The 24,488-nt window shown below is 41.8% G+C and overlaps 2 protein-coding genes across 3 annotated transcripts in view; both read left to right on the forward strand.

Annotated features, from left to right (window-relative positions):
- The window catches only part of LOC127965256 (uncharacterized), a 128,037-nt gene that overhangs the window by 13,107 nt on the left and 90,442 nt on the right, over window positions 1-24,488 (forward strand). The gene's annotated exons all lie outside the window — the stretch shown is intronic.
- LOC127965253 (serine/threonine-protein kinase tousled-like 1-B) overlaps window positions 22,220-24,488 on the forward strand; it is a 44,912-nt gene continuing 42,643 nt past the window's right edge. Inside the window, exons 1-2 of one of the 2 annotated variants that reach the window (XM_052565949.1) lie at window positions 22,220-22,252; window positions 22,384-22,495. The gene's annotated coding sequence lies outside the window, so the exon portion shown is untranslated. Of the gene's footprint in view, window positions 22,253-22,316; window positions 22,496-24,488 lie in introns of those variants that run through there. The other variant, XM_052565951.1, reaches the window with a different exon arrangement.

The raw sequence follows: 24,488 nt of genomic DNA on the forward strand, positions 1-24,488 counted from the left end.
ATAAAAGACAGGAATGAAACAAGGGAGAAGGAGTAGCTGGTTTTCACCACAAGGTGGGGGTAAGTACTGCTTCTCTGTCTTTAACCTGCTGAGCAGAAAACTTAATTCAAATTAAAAATTCAAAACTGGTTTAAATCAAAATTTAAAATAAGCATGTATGAATTAAAAAGGAAAATCTGAATAATATCCTATAATAACCATTGATAGCTTGTAAGTTATCATTAATGATCATGAAATTAATCAAACAGTGTGAGATTAATCAAAGAGGGTAAAATTGGACATGCAATTCAAACAGAATGGAAAAGACAGAGGTATGTTAGTCGATTTAACAGGAGACTGCCACTAGACGGCTTACCTTCTAAGTGGGTCAATCAGTGGTTGACCTGACACATCTAGATTTCCACTATTAACAATTACATTTTAATTCAAATCATGTTTGAACCAAACTCAAAGTAAATGTAAACAGTCAAAGGCAGGGAACATTCTTTTGTTTCCCTGTAATAATATTCGCACGAGCAAGAGTGTAAATGCAAATAATTATCGAGAATTTAGACATCCAATTCAAATATACATCACAGGGGATTATAAATTAGCAATTAGAGCGCATTATCTGAAATGGCCACAGGTTGGCAGCTTTGCACTCACGCAAGCTGGAATCAGAAAGCAGGGTGTACCCTGAAATTTCTAACCCACGCCTTCCCTCTGGTGTTTAGATAGAGGAATTACAGTTTCAATATGACTTAGAAATTATCTGATCGTTTGTCAGGCTGATTTTCTGCATCAAAAATCACAAGTAACAAACCAAAGGTTTTAATCTCTGAGGTGCTATATTAACATAGGTTGAAGAAGGATCCGTTCACTTCCAAAACACAACTGTAATAAAACAGGAATTTTCCAACTGTTGACTCCAATAAACATTTATCAAAATAGCACTTATGATTTAAATGTTTTAGGTTTAAAAATCGGGTAGCTAAGCCAATTTTAGACCAGGAGTTTTTATCGTTTATTTTTTTTTGAATATCATGTGGTTTACCATGACTTCAATAACGATATTTAATAAGAAGGCCTTTTTATTGAATCAGAGGAACATCGCTCATGTTCAGATTTACATGTTGCAACTAATAAAATATTTCTTCATCTTTTAATTATTCATATTAAAATGTTCTCACTGTAAAAAGATTTTGGTCTTTCTTAACAGGATACTTTTAACATTACACTGCAGTTTACTTTCATTAAAAATAACAGTGACTATACTGTTAAGTTTCTATGAATACCTAGGTGCTACTGACCAGCTTTTTGCCTCAGTCAGTTAAGTGAGTTCGCGTCTTGCGACTTATCTCACCAGTAACGTTACATAATTTCATAGCGCACGTGCAGAAATTATTAAAAACCATATACACAGATTGATTGCTCACAAAACGAAGTTTGAAATGCCCGCATTCTCCACCAAAATGTAACAACAATGAGTTTTACATAGTAATTAACTCAAATGATATATAGGGAATTTGAATAATTAATCAAGAATTTGATTAATATATATCTCAGATGACAGTTACATTTAATTTTATTGATTATGAAAAATAGCTCAATTGCCAATACCAATACTAATCACAGGGCACTGTAATTTACTCATTAATATGTCAATATTACATTCTTCATATCAATTATTGTGATCTCTTACTGTAAATTACTGCAGATCAAACAGTGGATTGTCCAGCAAGCCAGATTGACCTATCAGTTTTCAATAGAGATATCACTTTTTATAATTCAAGGAAAAGTATTCTCTGGCCATGAAAATATTATCCTATCCTTATGATAAATTTAGTTTCTAAATTTAGAGCTTGTAGCTAAAGACCAAAACATTTCAGTGACTCGTAATGTGAGTGGGGTGGAGTCCAAGCCAATCATTTTATATATGAGTTTTTAATAATTCAACTAGTAATACATCAAACTACAAATCACACAGAGTAAATATGCGTACGAAAATACAGACAATAAACATTTACAAGACATAACGGAATCCAAATAAAAGAGAGAGAGAGAGAGAGAGAGAGAGAGAGAGAAGTGGAGAAAGCGAGAGAGATCACAGAATGAGCTCAGGTATGAAAATCAGTCAGTAAACCTTAGTGGAACCAACAACAAATCAGATCATAATAACACTTTAAACCAGCATTTAAATCTCCATAGAGAAAGTGATACTTGCAGAAGTGTCCCATGTGAGTGTGGCGTGAGATCGGCGTCGAGCTTGTGAGCTTTGCGCGTTGAAACAGCCATGTGCCATGAAACGGAGGCCATGTGACGCGCGTGCACGCTGCGCTTGGCGTGAGCGTGGAGCACGTGGTCCTTTGTTCTGTCCTCGCGCGGTATTTGAAAGGTTCAACAAACATTGTTCCAGAATTCGTCTTCCTTGCGTGGAGAGGCGAATAGTTTAATAAACTTAGTAAAGAAAAGAAAAGAAAACGAACGAAACGAAAGCTTCCAAAGGAGCCATTAAAATGGCTTTTTCTCTCAGCCCCTGTGCTGAGGGGGTTCGCGCTATGAGCGAAGCAACGTTGGAGAGCAGCGTGTCCGAGAACGGAGAAGAGAAAGAAGAGCAAAAAGAGCGACGAAGAGAGGGTGGACCTTGTTTGGTCAATTCTTATAGCTTGAAATAGTTCACGCCCATTTTCGAGGGAGCATCCAATGAATGTCCGCGATCTGAAGCGGAGGGAAAGTTCCTTTGTCTCGGTTGAGACAACCCCCTGATGATTTAGGGCCTGTCCGATTTCATCAGGAATATTAAAACAAGTTCATTATTCCAGATTAAATACATTTTTCATTACTTTGCTTTAGATAAGTGGGTCTGTCAAAGCATGACGATTAGAACAAGACTAGACATAATATATAAATGACCAAAGATCTAATTTTTAGATCGAATTACACATTTAAAGATTTGTTTAACACATGATAACACTGCAGATATTCCCAATTTATATGGGAAACCTCTAATGTACCGCAAAAACAATACTATACACATTAAGACTACATTTGAGTACATTCTATCATTCTTTTGTAAGGATTAGGTTTCCTGTCCTGTGGTCCTGTGAGCTCGTAAAATTTTACGAGCTACCAAGGAGTGTGGGGGTTGCAGAACATTTCTTTTTGAGAAAGTATAAGATTGAAATCAAGCATTTCCACTTATAAGTCAGCACTTTAACCATTTACCCAGGATTAACCATTTTATGCAATACACAAACATATAAAATACATATTTAATAAAGGACTTACAAAAGTAAGGAACAAAAAGAAAGGTTTCTTTTGTGTGTGTGTGTGTGTGTGTATGTTAAGGAATTTGGTTTCAGGTATCCTTTGAGGCTCGCATGGGTATCGTAAAGTAATTTAAGTCCAGCCAGGCTGGTATTTAGTACCAACAGTCTGAATTTACAAAACAGAATTTAACCCATGAATCGCTGACCTGCATATCTGTTACACTGTCCTGAATTAGGCCGATGAGTGTGGTGTCGTCTGCAAACTTCAGGAGCTTGACAGAGGAGTCCTTAGATGTGCAATCAATGGTGTGCAGGGAGAAGAGCAGTGGGGAGAGAACACAGCCCTGGGGAGCTCAGGTGCTGATTGTACCGGTGCTAGATGTGTATTTTCCCAGCCTCACTAGTTGCTGCCTGTCTGTCAGGAAGCTGTTGATCCACTGATAGACGGAGGTGGGCACGGAGGGCTGAGTTAGTTTGGGCAGGAGGAGGTTTGGGATGATCAGGTTAAAGGCCGAGCTGAAGTCCACAAACAGGATCCTCACATAATTCCCAGGTCTGTCTAGGTGTTGCAGAACATAATCCAGTCCAATGTTTACTGCATCGTCCACAGTTCCACAGTCCACAGCACCTGTTTGCTCTGTAGGCAAACTGAAGAAGATCCAGCAAGGGACCAGTGAAGTCCTTCAGGTGGGCCAGAACCAGTTTTTCAAATGACTTCATGACCACCGACGTTAGAGCCACAGGCTTGTAGTCATTTAGTTCTGTAATTTTGGATTTCTTTGGGATGGGGATGATGGTGGAGCGTTTGAAGCATGAAGGGTCTTCGCACAGCCACAGCGATCTGTTGAAGATCTTTGTAAAGATGGGGCCAGCTGGTCAGCACAGGATTTCAGACAGGCTGGTGTAACACAATCCGGGCCTGGTGCTTTTTTCCTTTTCTGCTTCCAGAAGACCTGGCGCACCGCATCCTCGCTGATCTGTATTGCAGGTGTGGGGGAGAGGGGGGATGCAGTCGTTCGAAGTATACTGAGTCTACTTATTTTACCAGGATAATTCCTCTTTGCCACTTTGATCTCCTTTTCCAGTGTGTATTTAGCCTGTTTATACAAGACATTGTCCCCCTTCATGTAAGCATCTTCTTTGAGATGACGGAGCTGTCTGAGCTTTGCAGTGAACCACGGTTTGTCATTGTTGTAATTTAGTTGAGCCCTGGTAGGAATGCTTATATCCTCACAGAAAATTATATATGATGTTACGCTCTCTGTGAGTTCATCCAGATCTGTGGCACCAGCTTCAAAAACACTCAAATTAGTGAGGTCAAAACAAGATTGTAAATCCTGCTCTGCTTCATTAGTTCATCTTTTTGCAGTCCTTAATACAGGTTTAGCTGATTTTAGTTTCGGCCTGTAGGTCGGTATAAGATGAACCAGAAGGTGATCAGAACGTCCCAAAGCTGCTCGTGAAACAGAGTGATATGCATCCTTTATTGTGGGGTAACAGTGATCCAGTATATTACTGGTCTCTTGTGGGACATGTAACATGCTGTCTGTATTTTGGCAGTTCACGGGAGAGATTGCCTTTATTAAAGTCCCCAAGAATGATTAAAACGGAGTCCGGATGTTGTTGTTCTGTCTCTGTGATCTGATCAGCAAGTTTTTGTAAAGCTGAGCTCATGTGTGCTTGCGGAGGGATGTAAACACTCACCAAAATGAACGAGTGAAAGTCCCGTGGCGAATAGAACAGCTTGCAGTAAATGAAGAGTGTTTCGAGATTTGAGCAGCACATCTTCTTTAACAAAGTTACATCTGTGTTAAAGAGATGTACATCAGCATTCATTGATGTAAAAGCATGTCCCGCCACCGCGCGATTTCCCCGTTGATTCTGCTTTGCGGTCCGCTCTAAACAGCTAAAAGTCTGGCAGATGGTGCGTGCTGTTCGGTATGGAGTCCTTCAGCCAAGCTTCCGTGAAACACAGAGCAACAGAGTGTGAGAAATCCTTATTTGTCTGAGAGAGCAGAAGCAGTTTGTCCATTTTGTTGGGTAGAGAGCGGAGATTTGCCAGATGGATGCTAGGCATCGGCGTTCGAAATCCGCGTTTTCTGAGTCTCACGAGCGTGCAAGCTCTTTTTCCCTGCCTGTGCGTCCTCTTGTAGCGTGTGATCAGCGTAGCCACTCCGCCGACAAGAATGTCCTGCAAAACATCAGAATAGTCGAAAACCGGTGATATATTGGGAGATGTGTGTTGCCGAATGTCCAGCAATTCGTCCCTGGTGAAACTGATCGCAGGAATATAACTAAAGACAGGACAAACTAACAAAAACACAAAAACAACTGCAGAGCACGTCACGGAGGCAGCCATCCTCTGTATCGGCGCCAGACTGCAGTCATAAACAAACTCCATTTAGTCCAAAATGCAGCAGCAAGATTTCTTACTAGAACCAGGAAGTATGACCATATTAGGCCGGTCCTGTCAACACTGCACTGGATCCCTATCCAACATCGTATAGATTTTAAAATATTGCTTATTACCTATAAATCCCTGAATGGTTTAGCACCTCAGTATTTGAATGAGCTCGTGTTACATTATAATCCTCCACATCTGCTGCGTTCTCAAAACTCAAAACCAACTGTGGGCGGCAGATCCTTTTCCTATTTGGCGCCTAAACTCTGGAATAACCTACCTAACATTGTTCGGAAGACAGACATACTCTTGCAGTTTAAATCTATATTAAAGACCCATCTCTTTAACCTGGCTTACACAGAACATTCTAATATGCTTTTAATACGCAACTATGTTACAGGATTTTTAGGCTGCATTAATTAGGTAAACCGGAACCGGGTACACTTCCCATAACACACAATGTACTTGCTACATCATTAGAGGAATGGCATCTGCGCTAATATTAGTCTGTTTCTCTCTTATTCCGAGGTCACCGTAGCCACCAGATCCAGTCTGTATCCAGACCAGAGGGTCACTGCAGTCACCTGGATCGAGTACGTATCCAGACCAGATGGTGGATCGGCACCTAGAGAGGACCTCTACAGTCCTGAAAGACAGCAGAGACCAGGAAAACTAGAGCCCCAGATTCAGATCCCCTGTAAAGACCTTGTCTCAGCAACCACCAGGACAAGACCACAGGAAACAGATGATTCTTCTGCACAATCTGACTTTGCTGCAGCCGGGAATTGAACTGATGGTTTCGTCTGGTCAGAGGAGAACTGGCCCCACAAATGAGCCTGGTTTCTCCCAAGGTTTTTTCCTCCATTCTGTCACCGATAGAGTTTTGGTTCCTTGCTGCCATTGCCTCTGGCTTGCTTAGTTGGGGTCAGTTCATCTAAAGCGATATCGTTGACTTGATTGCAAATGAATGCACAGACACCATTTAAACTGAACAGAGATGACATCACTGAATTCAATGTTGAACTGCCTTTAACTGTCATTTTGCATTATTGACACACTGTTTTCCTAATGAATGTTGTTCAGTTGCTTTGACGCAATGTATTTTGTTTAAAGCGCTATATATATATATTGTATATATACAAGGTGACTTGACTTGACTTAGATCAATCCAGTCCAAAATTTTTTTATGATAAAACATGATGAAGTTCATTTTTTTCTCTCTGACTCAATGGCTGCAACTGTTACAGAATGGCTGGCATATATTTTTTTTTCCTTGAATAAGCTCACACTATCTGTATTTGTACTCATAGTACCATTGACTAGCTTCTCTTCTTTTCCGTTTTCATTAATAAAATGTCTCTAGCCTCTCTTCTTAGTCTGAGATCTAATGTTTCCAATGATGTGGCCTCATCAGATAAATAATTTTATACATCAAATGTTCACTATTAAATCTGGAGGCTTAAATTAAATTAAAATGTGTTACTTCCTTGGGCTCGGGATCGGAAAACATTGTCGTTCATTTAAATGAACAAAAAGTGGCAAAACTTTCTGATGCAGCCGTGCTCGCCGATGAATTCGCACTTACCCACCGAACTCTCTTATTCTCAATGCGTCAACCTAAAACATCCCTGGCCACAGAGTCTAGAGTTCAAGATGCACTCAGAGTGAATGTCAGCAAGACTAGTGGTGGAGGGAAGTCATCCTCAAAGAGCACAGATAGGAGGGTTTGCTTTTACTGTCTTGATCCTGGCCACATGATTGGGGATTGTAAGGTATGGAAGCAGAAAGCCTCATATATAAAGCCTAAAGTTGTTGCATTTGTACAATCCGTTCCTGATTTGTTTGCTGCTGACACATCGTCCTATGGTCCTTTTCTTCTGAATGCTTTTGTGTCGCTAACTGGTGACACAGAGAAGTGTGTGCAGGTTCTGAGAGATACTGGTTCGGCTCAGTCCTTTGTGCTTGAGGATGTTTTGCCGTTCTCTGATGTGTCATATACTGGTGCAAATTTCCTTGTGCGTGGTATTGAGATGGGCTGCATTAGCATTCCATTACACAATGTTAATTTGAAATCTGACCTTGTTACAGGCTTGGTTCAATTGGGTGTGTGTAACCGGTTGCCTGTAGATAATATCGGCCTCATACTGGGTAATGGCCTTGCCGGTGGTAACGTTTTTCCCAGTCCAAAAGTTTTAAGCAAGCCAATAGTCTGTGATTCCCATGATCTCTCTGCAACAAATCCTCTAGCTTTTCCAGCATGTGCTGTTACACGTTCTCAGTCAAGAAGCTTTCAAGATGTCGTTGATCTCTCTGATTCTTTCATGAGGGAGCAACCTAAACTGGTAGAGTGCAAGTTATCTGTTGAAGATGAAATGGTCTCTGAGCATGACTTCCAGCTTCCAGTCAAACTTCATTCCATACTGGGTAGGGAACATCAGGCTGCTGCCCAGAAATTAGACCCTACACTTGTAAACTGCATTAGTGCTGCAGTGACAGTCGCAATCTTTTGTTGGCAAAGGTAGCGTACTTTTGGGATGATGGGATTCTGATGCGCAGGCGGTAGCCCAAGTTTTCAGAGGTGACTGGCAAACAGTATATCAGATTGTTTTGCCTACCAGCTACCGTTCTCATGTTTTGCAATTGGCAAACATAAATGTTCTTGCTGGACACCTTGGTGTCACAAAAACATTTCAGAGGATTGTTGAACATTTTTACTGGCCTGGAATCAAGTCTGCTGTCTCTCGTTACTGCCGCTCATGTGACATCTGTCAGCGTGCTTGTAAACCAAATGGAGAACCTTTTGAGAGGTTGGTAATTGATTGTGTAAGGCCTCTTCCAAAGTCGAAACATGGTCACCAGTATATTTTGACAACAATGTTTACTGCTACCCGTTACCCTGAAGCCATACCATTGCTTGCATTGAAAGCACAAGTAGTTCTGAAAGAGGTCATAAGGTTTTGCACAACATTTGGCTTGGCCAGAGTTATTCAAACTGACCAGGGGTCAAACTTCACCCGCAAAGTTATCCGGCAAAACAAGAGATCATGAAGACTGAGGTGGACTACCTGCTTAAAAATGGGCTGGCTGTACCTAGCCAAAGTCCCTGGAGCTCTCCATGCTTGCTGGTCCCAAAGCCCGATTCTACCTTTCGTTTTTGTACTGACAATCGAATGGTAAATAGCATCACAGAGCCCGATTATTTCCCCTTGCCCCGTATGGAAGATTGTGTGGATAAAGTTGGTTCTTCAAAGTTTGTCACAAAGCTAGACCTATTAAAGGGCTATTGGCAGGTCCCTTTAGCTGCATGCTCATGTGAAATCTCTGCTTTTGCCACCCCTGATAACTTCCTCCAGTACAATTGTATTGCTTTTGGGATGTGAAATGCCCCAGCCACATTCCCAGAGGCTCATGCAGAAAGTCTTGTCAGGGTTGTGTGACTGTGAGGCCTACCTGGATGACATTGTGGTCTATTCAGGTGATTGGCAAGGCCACATCCATAGCTTGGAGAGGGTGTTTAGCACTTTGAGTAATACCAAGTTAACTCTGAATCTAGCAAAATGTGAGTTTGCTAAAGCTGTGGTAACTTACCTTGGAAAAAAGGTGGGTCAAGGTTGTGTAAAACCCGTAACAGCAAAGGTTGCTGCTGTTGTTAAATTTCCTGCTCCCATTACCAAGCGTCAATTATGCCTGTTTCTTGGAATGGCCAGATACTACCGTGGATTTTGCAAAAACGAAACTACAGTACCATACACTACCCTGTTTTTCTCTCCCACATGTGCAACCTAAATCAGCGCTTGATGCGCTGGTCACTATGTCTGCAGGAATATAACTTTAACATCAAGCACAAGAAAGGTACGGACAATGTGGTGGCGAATGCACTCTCTAGGGCCTGTGATGCTGATGGTGACTGAGATGACCTTATGCTACTGTACACTGGAAAAGAATCCGTATTTACAATCCTTAGGGTTGTAAATTTGGTGGTGGGGGTGTTATGTACTTGGGCGTAATTTTGTTTTATAAGGTGTTATTTGTGCATTGTTTAGTAATTGCTGCTATGTTGATTGCAATTTGTCTTGGCAGTGTTTTGTCTCTCTCTTCTCTCTACGCCATGAAAAAGCTTAATGAAGATCAGCTGGTTCTGGTTGTCATCAATCACCTGGTTGCTCTGATTGCCTGCTGGAGGGAAAGCTTGTCGATAAAAGCTGGAGACTCCATCTGAAGTGTGCCCTTCTTCGCCTTTGCTGCCTCTGGAGACTTTTCACCTGCCCCAGACCATAGCATGTGTGCTAGTTGTCTGTTTGCATTGTTGTTGGTGTATACAGTTTGAAACTTTGGAGAGCTGTTGTTTATTTGTTTTTTTGTACAAGCAAGCTCCTTAGGTTACACTTTTTTTTTTTTTTACACGAAAGTTTAATTAATTTCGGAGCTGTAGGGAGGAGGACGCCATTTCTTTTATTGTCCATGTTTTCACCTGTTTTTGGCTAGAAAGGGAGTAAGTTAAGACTTTTTTTTTTGTTTATTTTGGATTTTGTTTTGAGAGATTAGAAAGTACCCCTTTTGTAAGTTGTTTTGTTTGTTAAATAAACTGAAAATCTAGACTGCGACCAGTCTGTGTGGTTTTCTGTGGCGTGCTGGGAAAGGAGAGAAGGTCTCCAGGTGGTTGGTAGAAAAGTGGTCTTCTACCTCGTTCAAAAATTGCTCTCTTTCTCACACACACACACATACACACTCAATATAATATTCTGTTATACTCCATATAGCTTCATATACAAGCCCTGACCCTAGACAAGGGAGGCACGTAACAAATGAAACTAAAATATAAAACTAAAAGGTAAATCAAAAAGCTGTAATTGTATCTCAGTTATATTAAATATTATAAAAATGTGTCCACAAATTATATGGATAAATTGTTATGTTCAAACTCATCTGATTCCACATGATGGCTTTATAACCACTCTGTTAAAAATAAAAGATCAATCTGCTTAAAACACTTCTAACCTTCTAACCCTTCTGTTGAAGCTGTGTGTCTTTCTTCACAAAAGGTAATACTGTTTCAGCTGATCTTTATTTTTGGAGTCCATCCAGTTTTTGTCTAGTATAAACACCTACTGTTCATGCTGAACATCCTGATCACTACACAGATGAAGTTCATCAGTTGTTTTCTGATGCTGGTCTGGAGGAGCTTTACAATCTGGAAGACAGAAGATTGCAGGAAAACAGAGGAAAGAAGTACAAACTGTGGATACAAAGCAAATACAGGAAGCCTTATCTGAGGTCTGAAAGAACTGGGCTAAGAGCCTTAAACACTAAGTCCTCTCAAGATTTCAAAGGGCACAGCCTTTGTGAAAGACTTCATGTATAGAAGATGATGAAGATATAACATAACAAAAACAAGAATGCAATCAAATTTTATGTTTCTTTTAACTTCCCATGTGCCTTTTTTTAGGTTTCAATTAATTGTAATGAATGCATTGTCTTGTAGTACATTATTATTTAATCAAGTAATTAGCATTAGAGTCTTGAAAGTAAACTGCAGTTCTTCTAAAAGTGAATTTAAATACATTATAATTAATCAAATAAACATGCTGTGTTGGGAACCTTTGGTAATGTAATAGGTTACAAGATATCATATTTAAAATGTATTAAGTAGTGTAACTATTTCAGTTACTCGATTACTTTTCTAAATTTCTAATGATTTTTTAAAATTGTTAATTATTTTGAAACATTAAAGCAGGGTTCACCTTACAGCAGTGCTCAAAACAGACTTTCAAAATCTTTCATCACTTGAATTAAGATGATAAAAATGTAGTTTTCGAAAAACAACCACCAAAATCAGACTTTAGAACCTCTTTTTACTTTGAGATTGTTTTGAAGTAAAATACAGATTTAAATAAAAAAAAATTATATGTTTTTTAAATCAAATCTTTGCATAGCTACATCAGGAAAAACTGGCATCAAACCTTTTTTTCACTAACTGTAACAGAGCGCCTGACATCTTGGCAAATTTAAAAGTGCTGGCTAATGCTAAACGTAAATACAGTAAGATTGTTATTCATGCCGGTTTTCCTACCTCCCACTAAAACAGGGGGTAGTACAATTCGAAAATGAATAATGCTACTGGTAAGTTATGGTTTATTAACGTCTACACCTACCACAACCCTAAACCTACCCTTACAGTACTGCAAATACACTAATTATGTGTTATATCCACGGTTGTAACTAAAAGGATACAGCTACAGGAAACCAACAATAAATATTATTTTCTACCAATTAGATTGTGTTTTTATTAAAGACTACACCTACCCCAACCCTAAACCTACCCTAGCAGTAATGCAGATACATTAAAATATTATTGTTTAGCATGAGAAAAAGGACGCGATATTGATGTGCACATGCACTGTAAACCTGGGTAGGAAAATCTGACGGGTACGATAAAATGTCAGGACACCTGGCGCTAATAATGTTAGACTTTGCCAGTCGAAGATCACTAAAAATAACATTGAAGAGGTGTGTGAACTTGCAAGCATGATGTCAGACACTGTAACATGTTTTGGTCCCCTCCCTGCTTACCGTGGTGACGAGATGCATAGCAGATTGTCATCACTCAATGGCTGGATGTCTAAGTGGTGCCCACAGAATATCATAGGTTTCATAGACAATTGAACGAGAGCGTGGGGCAGACCTGACCTGTTGAAAAAAGATGGTCTTCATCCCTCCTGGGGTGGCGCCACTCTTCTCTCTAGAAATATGGCACATAGTCTTTGAGTTTATACTTGACTAACTGGGGCCCAGGTCAGAAAGCAGACGGACTGGTTAAACCGAACGTCTGCTAAGCTGCCTCCCATCACAGAGGTCAGTTAATTCTCACCAGACTCTTTCACCTAGATATCACATTATAGAGACTGTGTCTGTTCCCCGAACTAGAAAATATAAAAAATGCCCAAACCAAGTTAAGATTAACAATTTAATTGAGGTTCAACAAATAAAAAAAAAAACAGATGCAATAGGGATAAACAAATGATAAAGCTTGGCTTATTGAATATCAGATCCCTTTCTATGAAAGCACTTTTTGTAAATAATATGATCACTGATCATAATCTAGATGTGCTCCATTTGACAGAAACCTGGCTAAAACCTGATGATTACATTATTTTAAATGATTCCACCCCCCAAGATTACTGTTATAAACCTGAGCTGCTTCCAAAAGGCAAAGGGGGAGGTGTTGCTTCAATTTATAACAATGGTTTCAGGATTTGTCAGAGGGCAGGCTTCATGTTCGGAAGAGACAGGATTGAACTGGTTAACTGGTAATATGTTGCATTCGCTACAGGATGTCAGTCACGACTCAGGGAGACAGTATCAGGTTGATGTAGGTTTACTTGGATGTTTATGAGTCAGAATCAGCAATCAACACGGTATGGCATAAAGGTATTTCTTTCTGTGGTTCCAATATATACAATTAGATGTATATGGATGTGGTTCTAAAATGAACAGAAAGAAGGAATAATTACTAACTGTAATATTATCATCCCAAATAGTACAGTATTATGCTCACACACTAAGACATTAGAACAATATTAAACTAACATTAGGATAATATATATTAGTAACAGAACAGAAATCCGCTTTATGAAGTAGTCAACTGCAGCCATTGATTACAATTACAGAATGAATGGTCACCATGAATAATCGCTTAATGCTTGACAAACTTCGTACAGATGATGTCTTTCACTACCAGTCAAGATTAGCTTAGCATTAGGATGAATCGTCACATATCACGGCATTAAACAGTGACTAGACACAATCTCAAAGTAACATTAATAATAAACAGTGCACTTACATATCGTTATTGACGCACACCAACTAAAACCACTCAGGAATAATCAGAACAGGTGAATTTAGCAGGAATCAAGCGCTAACAGTCCACATCTGACCGGAGCTTAAGGTAATTTCCTCATAACGCAATCGCAGCTACGGCTGCTGCAACACTTGCAGTGAACGTAAGTGAGGGTATACTGCCACGTACTGGACATAGTAGGTAATGCTTCTGAATTAACTATATACATACTTGATTCCTTGAGGGCCTTTTGTACAGCCGCCCCCAAATTTAGGCACTATGTAAATGTGCCTGATAAATGGCCCGCAGTTATGAGGTATCTGTGTCATCAGGAATGGCAGGAAGTACAATCATCCTTGAAACTGGTCTGGTATAAGTCCATCCCTTGATGAGCACTTCCGCAGTTCTGATATGCCCATCTGAACTTGGCATGACATTGGTGACCTTTCCGATCAACCACATAGCTCTAGGCAATTGGGGGTCTACCAGCATAACAACGTTTCCAATGGCAATGTCCTTGACATCTTTCTGCCATCTAGATCGAGTTTGCAGATTGGGTAGATAGTACTTGATGAACGCAGACCAGAATAAGTCAGTGAGGATCTGACTGTGGCGCCATCGTTTCCGACTGATCATTTCGCTTTGAGGATATACAACTTGTGGGAGAGAGCCGTCAAGCCGCCCCATGAGAAGGTGATTTGGGGTAACAGGATCAATATCTGAAACGTCAGAGGATAGGTATCCAAGAGGCTTGGAGTTCAGTATTCCCTCTACCTCAGTTAACACTGTCCTGAGGACTTCCTCTGTAACAGATTGAGCACCCACAGAAGCATACAAAGCTGATTTAACAGATCGTATCTCCCGTTCCCATGCTCCTCCGAAATGAGGGGCTCCAGGTGGGTTGAAGCGGAAGTGAACTTTCTGCTTCGCTAATTGTAGCTGTAACTCAGGTGACATACTTTTGAAGGCTTCATGCAATTCTCTCCCCCCACCTTTAAAATTAGTCCCTTGATCAGACCAAAGTTCGAAGGGTGTTCCTCTACGTGCCGCAAACCTCCTAAATGCCATAAGGAAGGAATCAGAGTCAATACTTGCTAGTATGTCTAAGTAGATGCATCTGGTTGTCAAACACTTCCAAATTATTCCCCATCTTTTCTCCACTCTGCATCCAATCTTTACTGAGAAGGGCCCAAAGCAATCCATTCCTGTGGAATAAAATGCAGGCTTAAATAATTGAAGTCGAGCTACAGGTAAGTCTGACATTTGTGGGATTTTTGGGCTGGCTCTCCATCTCCGACAGTCAGTGCATCGAAACTGGTGATTGCGGATGGCCTCTCTGCCACGCAGAATCCAAAACTTCCTTCTGACTTCAGCCAGGACTCTCTCTGGGCCAGGATGTTTCAACTGGTGGTCATAATCTTGAATGATGAGCTTGGTAAGGGCATGACTAGGGTCAAGGACAATTGGGTGCTTAGTTGCTATGTCAAGTGCTTCGGCTCGTCTAAGTCTTCCCCCCACTCGAATAACATCCATCTCTTCATCCAGCTCTGGACTCAAGGTGAGTAGTTTACTGTTAGAAGGGAGAGGTTTACATTGTTTCAGGCATTGGAAGTCATCAAAGAAACTATCCAGATGAGATGCTCTCCACTGAAGGATTTCTGGTTGTAGGAAGTCTCCAGCTGTCAGTGGTTCTTCACTTGCCACCCCATAGACACATCGTGCAGTAGCTTCCAGTAATTCTCTGTAAGTTGTAAACTGGCTGGCATCAGGAATTTCTGCTTTGGAGGTCACTACATTTAGGGCGCAAAATGTTGACTTGCGTAACTCTGAGTCATCTTTCAGACAGCTGGCAGCAGGGCTCTTTGGCCAGTGATCAGAGTGCATTAAAAGGAACGGGGGTCCATTGCTCCATCTGTATGGAGTGGCTAGGTCCTCAAGCGATTTTCCCTTTGTTAGATCATCCGCAGGATTCAGAGCAGAATCCACGTACCTCCAATCCTGTGGATTTGTAGTTTCTTGTATCTCTGCAACCCTGGTGCCAACAAAGACTTTGAACCGGCAGGACTCTGACTGCAACCAATTAAGTACTGTGGTGGAATCGGACCACAAGGTAATCCTGTGATATTCAAGTGTAAGTTCTTTCCTTAGCATCTCTGCTAACTGAGCTCCACAGAGTGCGGCACAGAGTCCAAGTCTGGGAACTGACAACTGTTTCTTGGGTGCAACTCGGGAGCGTGCAATTAGGAATGCTAACTGTACCTTGCCTTGACTGTTCTCTGTTCTCAGGTATGAGACTGCACCATAGGCCCTTTCTGATGCATCACAGAACACATGTATCTCTCTCCTTACAGAATCATTGTCCATTTCTGGAGTCACATAGCATCTAGGAAAAGTAATGGAGGAAAGAGACTTAAGTTCAGCCTCCCACTGTAGCCAGCTCTGCAAAAGTTTATCAGGAAATAGAGGATCGTCCCATTCTTTCGGCTTAGCCCACAGTTTCTGCACTAGGATTTTCGCTCTGGTCGTGTAGGGGAGAATGAAGCCCAATGGATCATATTGACTGGCGAGAACCCGATATAAATTGCGCATTGTGGGTAGTCCATACTCTAAAGGACGGTGCTTGTACCTAAGAGTGTCTGTGGGACAGTGCCAGTGCAGACCCAGAGTGGATTCAGGAACTTCAGTTTCCCTTTGTGACAACCACAGTTCTGTACTGGCAGACTGAGCTTCCTTAGGTAGATGGCTTACTACTCCAGGTTGGTTTGAAGCCCACTGCCGGAAGTTAAATCCTCCATTTGCCAGTAGCTTTCTGAGTCGGTCAATCAGCCCTCTGGCCTCATCGGCTGTGTTCAGGCTCTGAAGACAGTTGTCAACATAGAAGCTCCTTTGAATAGTGAATTGCAGGTCATCACCCGACTCCGTGTTGTCAATGACATGTTTATGCAGGGCATAGGAAGCGCAGCAAGTGCTGCAAGTAGTGCCGAATGGGAGCACCTGCCATTCATAGATGTCCGGTTCTCTGTCTCGTTCCATATCTCTCCAAAGGAATCGCAGGATAGGTCTGTCCTGTTCCAGAAGTCGAACTTGATGGAACATTCCTTTCACGTCCCCACTCACCGCTACAGAATGCTCTCTGAATCTTATCAGGACTCCAAGGAGTGACGGACCTAGTACTGGGCCAGGTAGTAGGGACTCATTTAGGTTCATTCCCTCGTACTGGAATGAGCAGTTGAATACCAGTCGATTTTTGTCTTTGTGCATGACCATATGATGTGGTATGAACCACCGCTCAAGGCTCTGTGGTGGTTTGTCTGGATCAAGTTTGGCCACATAACCTTCCTCCAACCATTTCTTGATCTCCGCAGAATAGGTAGCTGCTCGTTCTGGGTCTTTCAAGAGATGCCTTTCAGTTCTATGAAGGAGTGGCATTACTGCTTCTTCGGAGGTGTTAAGACAAGCCATACTGGATTTACGCAACAGTGGGGTGGCATACCTCTGAATGCCATTCATGTCAACTCTCACAGTTCCTTTGTTCAGGATTTCAAGGGCCGCCTGATCCTCTCTGGAGCGAATGACCTGTTTCTCATTATGATAGGGGAGAATGTCCAGTTCCCATTGCTTTGTGACATTTCTCATCAACTATGTATGCTTGGGTGACAAAGAGGTGAAAAGGACCTGCTGAGGATGAAGAGGATTCAGAAGAAGCTTCACTGGGCCCTGTAGTGTCCAACCCAGTCTTGTTTTGATGGCGGCTGGCCCGCCAGGTGGTCCCGGGTTAACTGGCTCGATTGGAGTGATTAGATGAGGCTGATCAGCACCAATCAGCAAGAGTGGGTAAATCTTCTCAAAGGACTGGATAGGAAGTCCCTTTAGGTGTTTGTACTTACTTACAAGGGCCTCCATAGGATAGGATTGTTGAGCTAACCCCAGGTGGTCGGCTGTGAAGGCTTGCTTGATATGGTATGTCTTATGTGGTTGCGCCACTGGAGAGATGCTGAATGAAACCTTTGAGCCTTGCAGTTGCGACACTTTCTGATGGATGGTTCTAATGGATAGCTTCTCCTCTTCCCCTTTCAGATTCAGTTTCTGGGCTGCAGTAAACAATAAGATGGTGCGTTCGGATCCATCGTCTAGGATGGCATAAGTGTCCAAGGTGCGGTTATTATATTTCAGCAGAACTCTGACTACTTTGAGTAGAACCCGGCTATCTGTTCCAGGTTTGTCCAGGTATAAAGTTTCCGCAGTGGAACTTGATGCTGGGGAATTATCTTTGACTGACTTGTAATTGATGTCATGGAGTATCAGCAAATGTTTCCCTTTACACTTGTTACAGGGTTTCTTCAGGTTGCACTGTGCAGATAAATGTGACCTTCCACACTTCCAACAGCGTTTGTTAGTCTGAATCCATTGCTTCACTTGTTCGGTCGTGAGCTGCTGGAAGTTGACGCACTGACTAAGGAAATGGTCTGCATTCTCACAATAGGGACAATAGGCTTTAATTTTCACCTTGTTCTCTGGCAGAGTGGCAGGTTTGATTAGGGAGGAAGTTGTATTTGTGGCAGGGCTGCCATGCAGTATAGTAGCTGGTCTTGACCTTAGCTCTTTGTGTTTATCAGACCTTTGCTTTGGCCAACCTTTCATCTGAATGTTTCCCACCACATGACTACTTTGACACCATGATTCAGCTTGCAACCATTTGGAGAACTCTGGAAGTGTAAAGCTTGAGGATTGACTAGGCAACATTTGTCTCCTGAAAGCAGCTCTTAAATCAGGTGGCAGCTTAGTCAGCAGACGAACCACATGAGAACCGCACGTCAATTCAGCATCCCCATCTGGTCCCAGGGATTTCAGCAGTCCTACCAGGGCTTGAACTTGTAATGCAAACCTTTCGAAGGCTTCAGGGTCTCCTGGAAGAACATCTGGTGCATCCATTACTCGAGCAATCTTACTCAAAGCAAGTTGGTGAGGCTTACCAAATTTCTCTGTCAAGACAGCCATTGTCTCTGTATAAGGATATGGAGAGTTAAGGAAAGAATCCGCAATCAGTCTTGCCTCTTCCAGTTGCAGATGGTCCACCAAGATCTGGAACTTGAACAACTCTGACGCATCTTCAGGTAGCAGATTGTGGAGCACAAGCTTCAGGCGAGCAAACTCGCTTGGATCTTTATGCACCAGGTAGGGTATACTGGGCTTAGGACCACGGTATTCTGCAGCTGACTCTTTTAGCTGAATGGAAGGCTGCTCTGCCCAAGAAGGCTTGGGTTTCTGAGTAGGTAAGGGCACTGAGTGATGGTACATATCGATCTTTGATCTCGGCGCAGGCGCAGGCACGTAGCCGCTCTGGAATCTGTCATATGGCCCAGCATATTGTTGGTCAGGGTATTCATAATGCACAGGAGGTGGCTCTTTATAAGGCTGTGCTGGTCTGGGTGGTGATCTGCTAGGGGTGCCATGCTTTGATGCAACTTCTTCTTTCATTAGCTGTAACTGACCCATCATTTTGCAAATCAAAACCATCATGCTTTGTGGCTCAGTCAGGGAGGCTCTCTGCTGCTGAGGTGGGTAACTTGGGTCATTAGCACCATGACTCACAATATAATGTGAATAATGCGGAGTCCTAGCTGGCAGTGAATAAGGATCAGGGGAACCCACATATGAAGGAGAAGCATGCGAGTCAAGCGAAGCACCCTTTCCATGCAAGGTAGGTGGAGCACTGGTACTTATTTGAACCTTGAGTGGACTGTAGGGGGCATACTGGTCGTTAGCGGTCTGCTCATGGAAGGGAATAGAAGCTTCAGGTAGCTTTCTAGTAGCAGTGCGATACTGGGAGGCTCCGAAGGACTGAGCTCTTGAATCTGGAAGGCAGGGATATGAAGTTGAATCTGATGATGGGTTTGCTTCTTTAAGTGGGGTACGATGTGCCATCTGTTGTGTACCTCCTCTGCTCTCACTGAATTCCTTGTTTTGTCTGTGCTCATACCATGCTGTGCTTAAAGTATAAGGATGTTTGTTATGTGGAATATAAATTCTTTGTCATCAGTTAGGAACCTAGGTGTGCTATTTGATAGATATCTTTCTTTAGAAAGCCAAGTTTCTAGCATTTGTAAAACTGCATTTTTCCATCTCAAAATTATATTTCTCAATTATGGCCTATGCTCTCAATGTCAAATGCAGAAATGTTAATTCATGCGTTTATGACCTCAAGGTTAGATTATTGTAATGCTTTATTGCGTGGTTGTTCTGCATGCTTAGTAAACAAACTACAGTTAGTCCAAAATGCAGCAGCAAGAGTTCTTACTAGAACCAGGAAGTATGACCATATTAGCCCGGTCCTGTCAACACTGCACTGGCTCCCTAATAAACATCGTATAGATTTCAAAATCTTGCTTATTACTTATTAACTAAGCCCTGAATAGTTTAGCTTTTGATTTAATTTTTGATTTGAATGAGCTGTTGTTACATTATAATCCTCCACGTCCGCTGCTTTCTCAAATCTCAGGCAATTTGATAATACTTAGAATATCAAAATCAACTGCGGGTGGCAGATCCTTTTCCTATTTGGCGCCTAAACTCTGGAATAACCTACCTAACATTTTTCCGGAGGCAGACACACTCTTGCAGTTTAAATCTAGATTAAAGACCCATCTCTTTAACCTGGCTTACACATAACACACTAATGTGCTTCTAATATCCCAATCCGTTAAAGGTTTTTTAGGCTGCATTAATTAGGTAAACCGGAACTGGGAACACTTCCCATAACACCCGATGTACTTGCTACATCACTAGAAGAATGGCATCTACGCTAATATTAGTCTGTTTCTCTATTATTCCGAGGTCACCGTAGCCACCAGATCCAGTCTGTATCCTGATCAGAGGGTCACTGCAGTCGCCCGGATCTGAAAAGGAAAGGACCTCTACATCCCTGAAAGACAGCGGAGACCAGGACAACTAGAGCCCCAGATACAGATCCCCTGTAAAGACCTTGTCTCAGATGAACACCAGGACAAGACCACAGGAAACAGATGATTCTTCTGCACAATCTGACTTTGCTGCAGCCTGGAATTGAACTACTGGTTTCGTCTGGTCAGAGGAGAACTGACCCCCGGCTGAGGCTGGTTTCTCCCAAGGTTTTTCTCCGTTCTGTCACCGATGGAGTTTTGGTTCCTTGCCGCTGTCGCCTCTGGCTTGCTTAGTTGGGGACACTTTATTTACAGTGATATCGTTGACTGGATTGCAAATTAATCCACAGATACTATTTAAACTGAACTGAGCTGGATGATGACATCACTGAATTCAATGATGAACTGCCTTTAACTGTCATTTTGCACATTGACACACTGTGTTCTTAATTAGTGTTATTCAGTTGCTTTGACAATCTGTTTTGTTTAAAGCACTAAATAAATAAAGGTGACTTGATGACACATTACAGTTATGGGTAGCACTTTATTTTAAGGTGTGCTTGTTTCACGTTACATGTACTTACTATAACAATAACAATAAATTCTGCATAGTTACATGCAAGTAAAAACCTAATCCTACAAGTTTCTGGCTTGGCCCTTTCAGGCCAACTTAAAATTTGTCTACAAACTTTTTTTTTTTTATCTAGTTACAATTAAAGGCAAAATGAATGGAAAGGTAAACTGATATTTCCTCCTGCTGAAACACTGATCGATAGAAACAAGTGACTCAAACCCATTTTTTTAGCTGGTGAAAAGTCTAGAGTCCTAATAATTAAAAGGGTACATACCATACACAGTTTCAACTAATCTCATGTTAATCTTGAGTATATAGAGTTGTACTGCATTCTTCATATATCCAAAATGTCTTTAGTTTTATCATATTTATAAAAGAAAAATACAGCTTTCCGATGATCGGAGCTATAATACTGATGTTTCGTGATGTTTCCATTAACATAATATTTACTTATGTGCTGATTTCCAACAAAATACACAAATCTGCTGCAATTGTACTTACATGAATTGGGTCTTTTATCACAGGGATGGCTCCATGTTTTAATAGCAAAAGATGTGCAAATCCAGCATAGCCTTGGGCCTTGTTTATAAAACATTCGTCTCTCAAATGACCAGAACACACAAAAGGACTTGCTACACTCCATTGCTGCCCTGGAAAAACAAATTGCATCCACTGTTCATGTAACGCTGAGTTCCTGGGGAAGCAGAACACTGTAAACTTTCCCTCACATGCAAAAATGCACTTATTTGGAGGCATTCTCGAACAAATCCTATGCAGCACTGCCGACAATTTTGAAGTGTTGATGTGCGCGGTCTCGCTCTCCTCTGGTCAGTGTGTGCGCGGGCGCGCTTTTCTGGGAGAAATGCTCATATAAGGACTTCCGTTCTCTTCTACGTCATTAGATCCATGATCTAAAACAAAACAGATTTTCGGCACATAAATTCTCAGTCATTCTTCTAAATATATTTTTTTACAACTTTGGCCATATTTAGCATGAGAATCCATCTCTTTAACACTGTTAACAACTCTGAATACACAAAACACCATTGTACCCCCCCCCCCCCCCCTTTAAGCCACCGCTGTATGTTTACCACACATGCATAACCTTGTTTGAGATGGAAATGATGTTTAGACTGAGGGGACAGTGATTTCTGAGTGGCTTTCATGGGATGAGTGTCAAGTATCGCGATAGAAAGTACTTTAAGAGAGCAGTTTCATGTGTTTAGTCATCTTTATCTTCCTCAGCAGCAGCAGCAGAAGGCGCTTCTGGACGCACTGCAGAGGGCGATGAAGGTTTGTGTGTCTGTCCCAAGTGTTGACAGCCCCTCCTCTCCCCGTGAAAAAAAAAAAAAATCATCATTCACTTAACCTCCCACATTCTGTCTGATGTCGCTGATTGATGTTGTGCTATCTGGTTCTCTAAGGTGGCTGGATGAGTGCGCAAAGTAGCAGTGGAAGTTTGGAGGGGGCGCCATCTTAGCACCAGCGCGCGCCGTATTGTCACGCTCCGCGCACCGCTCGCACCAGCCGAAGACGGTAAAGTGGGCTTCTTTTATTCCCTTCACCTTCTACTTTTGGGTCGTGTCAGGGTTTGGTGGAAGGTTCCGCCAGTGGAGTTAAAACTAGGGTAAAATGACTCGACCGACTTGGGTTGCAAGCTATAGTGTGAGGTTAGCATTCGGTCGGTTTAGCATTTTAGCCGGACTAGCTAATCTGCTAGCTCTGTAATTGGCTGAAAAGCATGTTAGCATTTTTAGCATGGTAGCGTGTTGGTTTTCAATGCTAGTTAGCCGCCTAGCTTGTATTGTCATAACTAACAGTAGAAGTAGCATCTAACTAGCTATTTTAGCTTCGCAGCTGGTTAGCTTGGAAACCTCTTACCGTTGAGCGACTAGCGTTGTAGCATTTTAGCTTTCGGCTAATTAGCATCATAAGCTCCTACTGTACTACAGTGCAACTGCTCAGTATGCGCTCCAGCGAATCAAAATAACAAATAAAGAGAGCGTCAACTGGTAACTTACTGTTTTAAAACATTTATTGACGACTTGATATCGCATTTTAAGATGAAGTTACGCTGGAAACTGATCATTTTGACGTAATATTTGAGGTTTCAGGTAGCAGGAGTGAGACTTGAACACTGGTTCATGATAAATAAATGGATTTGTTTTGTTTTCCATTACGCGTTTTATTACCCTCTCTTGTGAATCCACTTGTTAATTGTTGTCAGATTTGATCACAGTGCGTTTCCATGCACAGGTGTGTATTAAAGCTTTTAGGATCTATCAAACACAGAGGGCTGTTATTCTCACACTTTGGGCTTGGTCTTGTACATTTGGCACTGTGCCCTTTTTAAGGTGTCGTCCACTTCCACACGTATGGCTTTTGGGATATTATTGGAGTTGTTGGCCAGTTGTCAACTTGTGTCAGTGCACACAGCCGAGCTTTCACCCTGTCACGAGCATCACATCCTAACACTAATGTGTGTGTGTCTGTCAACATGCCTAAAAAAGGATATAATTTAGGTGTACTCTTTCCGTGCTGTTGCTTCTGCATGTGTTGTTTTCATTACAAAGAGACTAAAGATAAGTGATATTCCCCCAGGGAGAGCTTTAGGTGAGAGCCTTTAAAGGAGCTGTTTTACTGCAAGAATAGAGATTGCAAAAAATCACATACAGAGTTTATTATTTAATTGTTTGTTTACAAAAGTCTTTATTTTAATTGGTTTATATTTTATTGTATCTATCTATAATAATGCAAATAAGAACATAATTCTGAATGAATGAATGCATTCTTCACACACACAGAGCATTGTAAAAGTTATGGCATAAAGCCCAGAGTAGGTGTGTTTGATTGACAGCAGAAGTCCGTGTCAGAAACAGGTGGACGCTGTGTCTGTGAGGAGCAGAGCTGAAATGACATCCCTGTATTGTAAGGGTTCACCCGGGTGCATGTGCAGGGGCCTGAGAGCAGGAGACCCGTGCAAAATGTCAAGAAAATGATGCCTCTTCACCAGAGAGTGTGTAAAGGACAAAGAACAAGAGAGTATTAACTCTTCTAGTGCTGTCCTTTACACGGTTTTGTGTTTGAATCACGTTGTCTCTATTTTCGGTTTTAGAGATGTGGAAAGGTAATTTATCAAGTCTGGGTGATGTTATTAAGCCACATCTGTTTACTCGAGGTGAATCTCCCAGATGTGTTGGTTTTGAAGTATAACTGGATTATATAGCACTCTTGAAACACATCCAGTGTGTCTGTGGCTGCTCAGAATAGCCTCACCTTCTCTCGTCGGCCTCCATTACGAACTCTAATGATAAAGCTCCCCTGCGGTCCTGTCTGTGTCCTGGCCTGATAACTCCACTGATCTTTGCACTGCCATTTTGTGTCAGTGGGAATGTGCTGGGCATCCATGTTGGCTCTTGGTCCTTTAGAGAGAGAGAGAGAGGGATAAGCCTGGTTAAAAGACTTCAGCCAGACACTACGCTGCCAGCAAGAGTGTCATACAGCAGTGTCTGCTTCAGAGAGCTGCCGG

The sequence above is a fragment of the Carassius gibelio genome, chromosome B9 (assembly GCF_023724105.1).
Source record: "Carassius gibelio isolate Cgi1373 ecotype wild population from Czech Republic chromosome B9, carGib1.2-hapl.c, whole genome shotgun sequence".
Lineage (NCBI taxonomy): Eukaryota > Metazoa > Chordata > Actinopteri > Cypriniformes > Cyprinidae > Carassius > Carassius gibelio.